Consider the following 12,794-nt stretch of genomic DNA (forward strand, 5'->3'; position numbering starts at 1 on the left):
AGAAGCAATCCTATGATGTTAGCAGACTGAGCTTCAATGATGGTTCCAGTGCCTTTGGCGGCTCAATTCAGCATTAGTGACTGGAACTTAGAGATCATAAATGACAGCCTTAAAAGTGAAACAGTATATCAGGATAGTATAACTGGAGAAAATAAAATATTCCTGATAGTCTGGTCATATGAAAACTAGAGGAGTACTCTTGGGCAGGTTTCATCCTCATGTTCAAAATATAAATTAGTCCTTCCAGTGAGAAATGGACAAGGAATTGCTAAAGAAATTAGAGAAAAGCAACAGTCTACAGATTCCTCCTTAAACATCTGTCATGCTGTTAGCTGGAAGAAAAATAACACAGAAAAAAGAACTCAAGAACAATATATTTGTGTATGTTTTTTATGGGGGGGGTGGCGGGGGTTTGGTGAGACATGAGTACAAATTACTACAGTGAAAGACAGGAGAGAAAAAGGTGACTCCAGAATTCAGAGGGAGAATTTCGCAGTTTTGACGAGACTGATTACAAGAGAATAGTGAGCTGGGCTTTGATGGAGGGGTAGCAACTGGGAGAAGTGTAGAGCATTCCATATGTTAAATACAACACATATGAGAAGCCAAAGACTGGCTTTTGTGAGGATTGAGTTTGATCCATAACAGAGACTGAGCTAGAGGGAAGTTTCAAAGTTTGCTGTGACAGATGCTGTCACTTTTAGTTCATACATCTGCCAAACAGGTCCTTCCTGATTGCTCTGAGCTCCAGGACCAATATGTCAACAGAGTGAGCAAGTATCATATAAAGGGTTCACCTGTAAGTTTTCTTCAATACCACCAAGTGGTGAGCTGTTTACTTTTCATTAAAGAGGGTTGACAAGTAACGTGACCAATCACTTTCATAGTAGACTGTATTACCAAAATAGAAAGTCTCAGGACACACCAGAAGTAGTAAAATACTTGGGACATGTTTTAATCAAGTAATATTTCATATTCTAAAGAAGAGAAATTATTTTTCAAGATATTTTTTGAAAGAAAAAAAGGGCCCCTGAGGTTGCAGGATTAAGCTTCCACTTACACTATGACATGATGTATAATGTCAGTCATGATGATGTCACTCACATCTCCCATCCCAATTAAAATACTCCAGCCCTCTCACCATAGGTATAGTTTGAGAGATGGTCTCAGGACCTAATTCCAGACAATCAGAATCCTTTCTAGGACTTTTCTTCCAGGATTACTGAGTCATACATTTTCTCAATCATTAGGGGTTCATGGTATTCTAAGCTTATAAATTTAAGTATTCTGTCAGACACCCATCCCAGACCCATAGAGAAAGATTCTTTGCAACAGCAAAAAGTGAATTCAACATAAAAAAGATAAACAGAGATGAAAGATAGAGAAAAGAAGATAATCTTTTGTCCTCCCCTTGATATCTCAGATTCTGCCTTTTTTTTTCTTTAATTCCATTAGCTATCCCATTTGCTTTCCAAATTATGTGGCTCAGTATACCACTGGACAGGCTTGATTATGAGACTGACGCTGTCTCAGGATCTTAAAGATCATAACAAGTAGACAATGTTTTATGATCTCTACATCAATTTTGGCTTATTCGGATTCAGGCCAATGTCCTCAAAACAAAACTCATGGCTATACATCCGGAGGGAACCATACTAATATAAAATATCTTCAATTCTTTAAAAATGTGAATTGTGAACTACAATTCACACAACTTGCATGAAATCTAGATAATTATACTGAGTGAGAAAAAAGTGAATTTCAAAAGATACATATTGTATGATTCTTTTTATATAAAATTTTTGAAATAACAAAATTTTATAAATGAGAAGAGATAGTGGTTTCTAGGGGTTAGAAATGAGAGTGAAGGGGGTCGGAGGAGTAAAGTGTATTTGGTTATAAAAGGGCAACAAGAGGGATGGATCTCGTGGTGATGGAAATGTTCTGTATCTTGACTGTGATGGTGAATACGACAAACCTATAAATGTGATAAAATTGTAGAGAACTAAATGTGCACAAACACACAAGTAAGTACAGTAAAACTGGAAAAATCTGAATAAGAGTTGTGGATAAAATCATGTCAAAATTCCGGTCATGATATTATAGTTTTGGAAAATGTTGCCATTGGGGGAAACTGGGTAAAGAGTACATTGAATTTCCCTGTACTATTTCTTACAACTGCATGTAAACCAATAATTATCTCAAAATAAGTTTATTTTTAAAAATTAATTCTACACTTATTTCTCCCTAGAGCCAACTGCAATAATCAATCTCTCACATGGCTGTTCTTATTACTAAGGCTGTCTTCAGGGCCACACAATAACAAGGAGAACCCAGCAGCCTCAACTATTTCAGATTAACTCGGAAGGGAGTAGACTTCTTAGGTACAGTAAATCCTCACTTGACATCGTCAATTGGTTCTGCAACTTTAAACAAAACAGCATATAATGAAACCAATTTTACCATAAGCTAATTAATATAAACAAGAGTTAAGTTCCTAGGACATCTCATCGATGTTATAATGAAACAACATTGATTAAAAAGATGTTATTTGAAGACTTCTTATACTTTACTTTTTCTATGTCATGTGTGTCAAGCAGTCAAAGTGTCGGATGGACATTAATTCTGAGGAAACTGAGTATATTCAGTTGGAGGGTGCAACTTTATCTACCCAAGTGAATCTTCTGTTTCATAGCCTTTGATCTTCGACTGATGTTAATAAAGATAGACCAAAGTAGAAAATAAATAGAAGGCTCAGTAGTGAGACCTTCAAGAGATTTATGGAGCCCAGGTAGAGGAATATGGAAGAGACAAAATATTAATCAATTCATGCTGAAGTATCAATTATACAGTCCAGGCAGAGAAGCCAGCATTTAGTAGTTACGTCTTTACCACTCATGCAGAGCCACCTACATTTATTCCATACATTCATATGGCCACTGTGTCAGTAATGGCATCCAATAAGATCACTATCTGTAATAACTGTACTCATGCTGAAGGACTGCTTTGAGACCATATCCTGACACTAGTATGTTCCACTAGTAATACACAGTTTATTCTGCCTAACCATTTTCATATGGACACACTATTATCTTGGTGATCATAGATGCATTTACCCAGATGAACCTGGCATAGTATGTTCAGCCAGATGAACCTTTTCTTCCAACCCTAGCAATTCCTGTCAACCTATTTGTCAATGAAGCATAATTCCTCAGCTCGTTGGTGTTCAGGTTAAGGCACTCCCAAGTTCCTACTCATCACCCACTGATCAATGGATAATCTTATATTTATGAGTTGTGTTTACCAGTAATTATGAATGTGACAAGATTCAAATTTATTATTAGCTTCTTTCTTATGTTTCCTACTGTTCTTTTGTTACAGTTAGGGGAGATTTGAACTCTGGTGTTGCCCCAGTGGCGTGGGGGTGGGGTAATGACGCAGAAGTGCAATTAGCATTTTTCCTCAGTTCTTCCCTGCTGATGCAGCAAAGAATCACAGGTCAGCAAGATTTAGAAAAAGATTTATTAAAGGTATATTTTAGAAGGAGAAGGGCCATGCTAAGGAAGGCTGCAGCCCTGGGGAATTTGGGAGGTGAAAATATAAAAGAAATAAAAGACAGAGTACACCCCAAGGGAGGAGTGGGTTTTCAGCAAAGAGCTATAACCACACAGAAGTGGGAAGGTCTGTATTATATTTGGGCTGTGGTGGATGGTTATAAGGACGTTTCTAGGTTTTTGGCATGTGAGGTCATTTCGATTGGCTGCTATATAACTCTTTGCCTAGTGCGCATGTGCTTACCCAGAATTCGGTCTTCTATAATTAGATTTATGAAATTCCAGGCATAACATGGTATTATAATGATGGTGTAACAAGGCAGGTTAGGGTTATACCTTCTGTGCACCCATCTGTGGCCATATTAAACCAGTTATAGATGATGGCTCGCTAGTCCTTTGTCTCTCAGGATGCAGAAGGGATTCTCTAACTAGCAATAGTGTTTTCTTTGGGTAGTCTCTGGGTGGGGCCTCCATTCCCTTGCCACTCATGTCTGACTAGCTACCTAACACTTTCTTTGAAATTATCTAATGAGTTCTTTTTCTTTACAAAACAATCAAAATAAGGGCATTCCTTATTTTTTCCAGAGAGGTCAGACAAATTTGTTGACAGCATCTAGATTAACTTCCTTTTCTAATTAAGTTATTCTCTTTGAAAGTGCTTTGAAATTGCTTATAACACAGTATTAGTAGGATTGTTTCTCTGATACAAATATGGGATTTGTTCTCATAAGGAAGTATTCGTATCTATATTTCTTATATATCTACTTCAATAGTCTCCATAATGGACTGTCTGTCTTTCTTTCTTTCTTTTTCTGATTTCATGTGCATTATGTTCTACTCTGCTTGAAACTATCTTCGCAATTACAAGGACACAAGTGTCCTTCAGAGTCCTCTTTAACAATATAGCTGTACCATCAAAACATTTCAACAAGATTTTATTGGCATATGAGCTAGAAAAATATTATGTACTAGAGAAATATTTCCAAAGAGATGTACTGGTTAATAGGTGTTCTTACTGATGCTAAATTAGAAGCTATTTTGCTGTAAGTGTTTTTTTGATAAATATTTGAAAGTGCACACTCTGGCCATGGGTGGGAGACAGGGGTATAGGGATATAGGAATTAGATATAGAAATAAACAAAGAAAGGATCTCTCCCTTAATTAACTCACAGTTTAATATTGGGATGATGATAATAATTATATGATTACAATAACGTAATCATAACACTCAATAGCTACTCAGAGGGCTGTTTCTCCTTTTCTCCTTACCCCTTGTACTGTCCTATGGACTGTACAAGTATACTTAACTTGTTAAGAGAAAAGAAAATTTGCTTATAGATTTTTAACTTATTCAACATATTAAGGGAATATACCTGATCGTCTGGTAATTCTGTTTGCTAGCCTCTATACTTGACCCATTCTAAACCCATATTTGCTTTACTCTGAGCTCACTGAGGACTGAGTTTGAAGAAGCTACATTTCTGGCTTGCCATCTGGTGGCTTCTGGTTGGGTTCATTTAATAGAATAAAATAGAAGGCACTAGCAGGAGATCAGCAGTCATAAAGAGGAAGCTTTCAGGGTATTTACCATCCCACCCACACACATACACACTTCCTCCTGTCTAAGTGCCATGTTTCTGGCAATGGCATGACGTTCAATGACTACAACTAGTAATAGGCTGTTCCTTTCAATAGCTCCAGCTCTCGCCTAAATCTAATTACTCCATTTCCTGTCTTTACTCTTCAGGTATAGTGCTGTAATGGCTTCCTGCTGTGGTTAGTCCCTGGGCACCTCAATAACACTTGCTGACTTCCTTAACCCTGTCTCTACCTCTGTAATAGTTGCTACACCAAATTGATTTCAACATCCCAGCTAAATGTGCTTTCTTATTTTTGTTAGAACCTGATTTGTACCCCTGAAATTATACCTGCAATACAAGATTGTAAAGCAAAAGTGATAAATGGCATAAGGGTTAGAGGACTCCTTCTTAGGTTTCATGGAGTAAGAAATCATTACCAGTTAGCAGACTAGAGAAAGCTTCATGGATGTAAGGCAGTCAATAAAGTCATGGATTAATTCCTTACTTTTAATTTTCTCAGTCTCTCACTCTTAGATTTGGGCTATTCAGGGAAAACCACATATTGCTCCTGGAAAGAACTATGGGTTACAGAGTTTGCCTTTTGAAGAACTTGCAAAATGTCAGCGTCTCTATGTGAGTCTGATCCGAATGTTCCTGTTGAAATGTCATGGGGCAAGCCAGCCCTGCTCACAGAATGAGCTGGCAGGAACTCAGCTGGGGAGTTTCTAGGCTGCAGCAGCATCATAGTGCAAAGGCAAGCCATGGTGAGCTCATGAATAGAAGCTACTCTGCCCTCCTTTTCCTCTCCCGCTCCCCTTACCTTCATTTCTCCCTATATCTCTCCCTCTTAGACAAACCACTTACTTGGCAAATAGGATAGGGGTGGGAGAGTATTTTATCCTTTATAAAGACCAAGATATTTTGCCCCTACAAAGAGGTATTAAAATGATCTTTAAAAAGGTTCAGTACAATAGTCAGAAAAAAATTGCATCATGCCAGAGAATTATGTGAACCATTGTTCAGGCCTTTTATTTTGATTTCCCAGCTCTGGCAAGCTCCAGGGCTGAGGCCCTATTCAGCACTCCAATTATACTAATTCCACATCCACCTGGAGAAAAAATGAGTAAAAGTCTCAGATAACTGCTCATAGGAAAGTCCTGACCCTTTCCCTCTCCTTTCTTTCTCTCACCTGTTTCTCTTTTCCTCCCTTCCTTCCTGTTTCCATCCACACTTCCTTCCTTTCTTTTTTTCTGTCTGTTTACTTGTGAAGGGAAGGATGGTGAAAAATTATTATGATCATTGTTGAAATGTACCTTGGCTGGTATTTAAAACTAGAATTATTTTCAAAGAGATATTAGAAGGAAAAGAAAAGAACAATTGAATTTCTTAATAAAATTCAAAATATTAGGGCAGGCCTACCAGGGCTTGAGTTGCTGAAACCTTAAAGTCATCAGGGCACCTGAAGCTAGAGAAAAAGTTCACTGTCATCTCATTCTCAAGAGTTCAAGATCTACAGCTTGCATGAGGTCCTATATTAGATCAGTGTGGCACTTTTCCCTGTGTAGACTCTGCCTTTGGATTCATTACTCTACATGTAGAGCCATGGAGCCATCAGATCAAAGAATGTATAATATCTATGTCATCATTACACAAAGCCTTGCCTGCCACCTCCTTCTCAGCCAAGTACTTCTGTTATATTGCATGTCAATCTCTTCTGAAACCTCTTTGCTTACTTGCCTCCTTCTCTCAACCTAAGTTCACCCAGGCAGTGCTGAATCCCCCTCGGATTCCTCCTGTGGGCTCATGAGCTCCGTGAGAGTATATAGTGAGAGCTCAGCAATCATTGTTTAGCAAAGAATTAATGAACAAATGGAAGGAAATACAGCAGCAAAGGCAGAGATGCATTTTGCTGAATGTTTTAACTCTTCCTCACAGGTAGAATAGACCCAGCATTCATCAAGTTTCTGCATCTCTCTTTGACTGCAAGATCTTACCACCTTCCATTGAAAACTTTCAGAGAAATCTCAAGATTTATGGAATAAAGCCCCATCTCCTAAACTTAGCAAACAGGAATTTCATGGCAGCCTCATCATTAGAAAGACAAACCCATCATTATCAGTATCCACTCATTCTGCCTGGTAGTCTGTGTGCCAGTGGTAAATAAGCACCTTTTTGTCTGTAGGGACTCTGAGCCTTAGCTCAAGCACCTCCTCCCGTCGATAGTTCCCTGGCCCCCTTATGATAGGGCTTCTCTATATCCAGAAGGCATGCTCTCCAAGTCATCCCCCAGTACATATCAAACTGGGTTGTAAATATGATTTTGCTTGTCTCTTTCTCCTCACCTTTTACCCTCAAATCACATATACACATCCACCTGTAAAATGATTCTTGCCTGTGAGTCTCAGTGCGTTGCCTGGAAGGGAGTAATTACCCAATAGGCATCAACCAAATAAATGAATGAATAGCCCAGTCAAGAAAGGAGAGCAAAGATTTCTTGAAATTTCTTCTTTAGTGTTGGCTTCTGTTTTACACTCTTATTACAACATGAATATATGTTCGTTATATTAAAAATTGCAATTATTGCCCTGTGATTAATTTCCTGCCCCCATCTTTACCTATTTGAAAGGCAAAATAAAACCTCATTCTTTAAATTTGCATTTATATTATAAGTGAGATTGAATTTTTTTTTCCCTAAAGTTCAATGGTCATTTGTATATTTTTATTGAGTAATCTACTTCTGTCTTTTACCCATTTTTATTGGAGCATTAAATCTGTTAATTTTTAATATAAGAAAATTCTTCTTATATAAAAAATAAATTATTTTTTTCTGTCAAATTTTCAAATATATTTTTCAAGCTTACTTTATTCCTTTTACTTTTGTTTACTTTTGCCTAGTTTTTGAAATATAATTTTTAACTGCTAGTATTCAAAAATTTCAATATTTTTAATATGATTTCTGTCTCTGAATTTATTTATAGAAAGATTTTTTAATTTACTTATTGTTTCAGTTTTAGATGTTAGTTTTTAATCTTTCTGGGATTTATTTTGGCATAGAGTATATAATTTCTCCATAGTGATAATTGTCTCAGCATGATTTATTGAATAATTCATAATTTCTTCTTTATTTGAAATATCACATTTATCAGATGCTAGATGTTTATATATGTACATGAGGTTGTTGCTGCCCAGTAAAAATCTGGTTCCATTGAGAAAGATACTCTTGCTTCAACATAGCACTATAATAAATCAGAGTTTGAAAAAAAGATGATTTTATCTTAACAAGATAGTTTCATATTTGTCAGTGTAAGTCAGATTCCCCCTTCTCCCTTCTTCCTTTCTCTTATAATATTTACCTATTCTCCCAGATTTATTCTTTTATATAAAACATAGAATTTAAAAAAATTTAAACCAAGAATTATAGAAAATATTGATTAAAATATCAAAATAAAGGCTTTTAATAGATTGAGAAAAATAACTATTATTCCACTTCTGTGTACATCTCTTTTCATGTTTCTAGATAAGTTTTTTAAAGCTAATGAATGCATATACCATTTAAAGTTCATTTCAAAATATAGGATATTTTTTGCAGACCTTATGAAAAGAGTCTCTTTTCTCCTATATTAGTTTCCCATTTGCTGCTGTAATGAGTTATCATAAATATAAAAACTTAAAACTGTACATCATGTGGCCAACAAGTTTTCCAATATTGTACCATCCTACTCCTCCAAAATAATTGTTCTAGACAGAGGCTAGAAATAGGAGGAAAGTTTTCTTTTAAATATTGTATTTCTGTAACCTGCTCTACTTGATCATAACAGATTTTTCAAGTATTGGGAATTCTTTTCTTTTGTGAGATTAATATCTAGTTATATATAATTATATATAATATAATTGATATATTATCTTTACCTTTGTTTACTTTTGACATCTAAGTAATGTTTAATCACAGTGAAGTGTACCATTTCTCAATTCTAAGAATCTGTCAAATTCATTTCACATTTTTTAATAATACATATTCCAGGCCTTGTCGTGAAAACTTAGAATCAGAATCTCTATCATTGGGCCCTGAAAATAAGCATTTTGAAAATATAGGTAATTTTTATGCATAGTGTGAAGTTTGTGACCCACACGTATAGCGATTAGTCTTACTGGTTTCGTAATCTAAGCAGTTACTAGTCATATGACTTTTGACAAAAATTTTTAACTTAAATTTGATTTCCTCACCTGTGGAATAGAGAAAAAATATATTGCAAAATATATTTGAAGATGTTTTAATAATTATTTAAAATAATCTTTGCAAAGAATTTGGTTGTAACCAAGGCCTTTTTAAAATAAATACTTCATTGACACCTTTTAAAATTGATTCTATATTTATAGCATCTGTGTTATTGTAAGTCACTGTTTAACTGGATTCTAGGTTAACATTCACATTCAGTTCAGTTATAATATAACATAATTATTAATTTAATTTGATTTATCTATTTGATAGCTAGAGAAATCCTTGAGTGTTTTACTTTCCTTTCATGGAGAGTACCCAAAGTCAGAATAGTTAACATTGTGCTAAAGGAATATTAAACCAGATAACAGATTTAGAGGTCTGGGAACTTGACTTTGCCCTTACTAGATAAGTTATAATGTCCTAGAGCATAGAAGTAGGAAATTGTAACTGAGCTTAAAGGTAGACCCCCTCAAATACAACTCTCATTACAAATTGAGAAGTAGAATATCTCATTCACCAGTCCTAAGAAGAAGCAAAAAAAATGTGCCATGAACCTGGCATAGAGCCCTGAAAGGAGAGTGACCTATCAGAAGTATCAAATTTTAGTCTATGCCAGGCCTAATGGGGCAGTCAAAATTTACAATACCTACTATGTATGTGAATCTCAGCTAAGAAGTTAACATAAACATGTGTCCAGCATAATGATAGGATTCTGCCCAATAATTTGTCACTAGTGTGTTAGCTCTTCCAAGCTATACAAAGATTTTTCCCTGTATTTATCTAAAAATTTTACTTGTACTCAACATGAGAGTTCACTTACAAAAAAAGTTTCTCTAAAAAAAGCAAATATAATAAAAAATAACTATAACTACAATAATCTGTTATTAGTTACACAATATAAAAAACATTTAAATTGTGATAGCAATAACTTAAAATGTGAGAATGAGAAGTAAATAGTAAAGTTTACAAATTCTATTGAAGTTATTATCAGTTTAATATAGGGTGATATAAGTTTAAGATATTTTATGTAAGACTCGTGGTAACCACCAGGAAAAATCCTGTAGTAATTACACAAAAGAACACAAAAAAAGAAGTCAAAGCACACTCATATCAAAAGCATCAAAATACAAAACAAAACCAAAAAAAAGAGCAGAATAAGAAACAAGAAACAATGGATCTATCAAACAACTGGAGAGCAATTAACACAAATCCTTACCTATCAATAATTACTTTAAATGTAAATGGATTAAATTCTTCATTCAAAAGACATGAAATGCCTGAATAGATAAAAAACAAAAAAACAGATCCAACAATATGCTGCCTACCAGAAACTCGCTATAGCCTTAAAGATACACATAGACTGAGAGTAAAGGATGAAAGAAGACGTTTCAAGCAAATGGTAACCCTTCCCCACCAAAAAAAAGCAAGAACAGTTATGTTTATATCAGACAAAATGAATTTTAAACTGGAAATTGTTAAAAAAAAAAAAAAAGAAAGAGAGAGAGAAAAGTCATTATATAATAATAAAGGGTTTGATACATCAAGAAGATATAATTGTACATATTTATGCACCCAACATTGGGGCATCTAAATATATAAAGCAAAACTAACAGTTTTTCCAAATAGGCTAATCTACCATTATAAGTGAAAATTCCATTATTTCAAATATTGTATCTCTCCAAATCTCTAGTCTTTCTTTCAAAATTTCTATTATATGAAACTTGGCACTTTTTATTCTAAATCCGTTTCTCAAGCTCTCATATTTTCCAATTTTTTTTTTTTTTTTACCCATCTCTGCTCTATTCTGGCTAATTGTTCAATGACTATTTTAGTAAACTATTCTCTCTTTATTTGTGTCTAATTTGCTGTGTAAATTGTTGATTGGATTTTTTATTCCAGTGACTTTTTATTTTTAGAAGTTTGATTTGCTTCTTTTTGCAGATCCACATATTCTTCTTTTATAATATAATGTCTTCATTTTCACAGGATTTTAATTACTTTTTAAATATGTTGATGGCATTAAACTTAATTAGCTTTCATTCCCTTTTTTGATTATTTTATTATCTCAAGTTTTAAAGATTTTAATATGACTATAAGTTGAATGTACTAACTCCCTTCTTTTGGTGCATTAACTTTAAAAATTTTTATTGTGAGCTAATTTCTATCCTTTTTTTCTTCTCTTTTTGTGAAGATTATTTTGAAATTATTCTGCCAGAAAGATTTTGTGTCTACCTCTACAAGAAATCTCAATGACATCACATACTCAGAATTAGTATTTATTTTATTCTCTAATATTTACAATCCAAGATATGTAGCTGGTAAATATGAACCACAAACCGAGAGGTTGCTTAGGGTCATGGGACTTTTTCTTAAACCACATTCCAGGCAGAAAGAACAAAGTATTTCTCTGACAAACCCTGTGATTTATTTTTCTTTTATGGATTGCCCTTCAATTTAAGATAGAACACTTCTAGGATTAATATTTTTTGTTTTGGACATCTCAGTTCTAAATTTCCATACCTTTGGGCCTAAGTCTTTTCTTGCTATCCTTATAGGCATAAAAACCCCAGTCTAGTCTACAGTGGCTAGCTTGAACACCGTTGACATTTTGGATCACATGATTGTTTTCTGAGTTTCTTTCTCATGCAGTAAATGTTTAGCAAAATCTTTAGCTTCTACCCACTAGATGTCATTAACACTGCCCACACCACACCACCTCCACAATTGTGGCAACCCCAAAAACGTCTCCAGATATTGTCAAATGTCTCTAGGCAAGGTAAAAACTCATTCCTATTGAGAATCACTGCTCTAGGTTATTCTTCTGAATCCCTTACAAATTCCAGCTACCCCTACTTTCCAGCTCCTTTCATCAAAGTAGAGCTGAAGCAACTCCTCACATAATTGTTTCATGTTTTTCTAGACATCCTTCTCTTTCTCTCTTAGAATCAGAGAAATTCCCTTTTAATCTGGCAATCTCAGTTATATATTTAAACCATGTATGTTTAAATTTAGTGTGTATTTCTGTATGTTTTCAGTGAATGAGATTTTGGGTTATTTTAGTATGGGTTTTATTATACAGGCAGGAAGAAATTCTCTGATTCTTCACAGCGATAAGCTAATACTTAAATCTGCTCTTCAAAAACCTGAAATATTGACGTAAATTCCCAATAACCTAGTCAAATAATATCCCAAAGGCTTTTTTAAGCCTCAAGAATATCAGAAACATCATACAAATATCTTAGTGAACACCAATAAGTTATTGAGATTCTACTATATGTAGAGGATGACTTTTCATAAATTAAAGATCTCTAGTCTAATGTATAGACTGGATATGTTCATATTCATTTGCTATCATTCCTACCAAATTATTACTAGGAATGTCAAACGGAAATTGTCTGAGATGGTTTGTCTAATCATTTTGACCCTAAAAGGTGTAACTGA

The sequence above is a fragment of the Pteropus vampyrus genome, unplaced genomic scaffold, assembly GCF_000151845.1.
Source record: "Pteropus vampyrus isolate Shadow unplaced genomic scaffold, Pvam_2.0 Scaffold20, whole genome shotgun sequence".
NCBI classification, from domain to species: domain Eukaryota; kingdom Metazoa; phylum Chordata; class Mammalia; order Chiroptera; family Pteropodidae; genus Pteropus; species Pteropus vampyrus.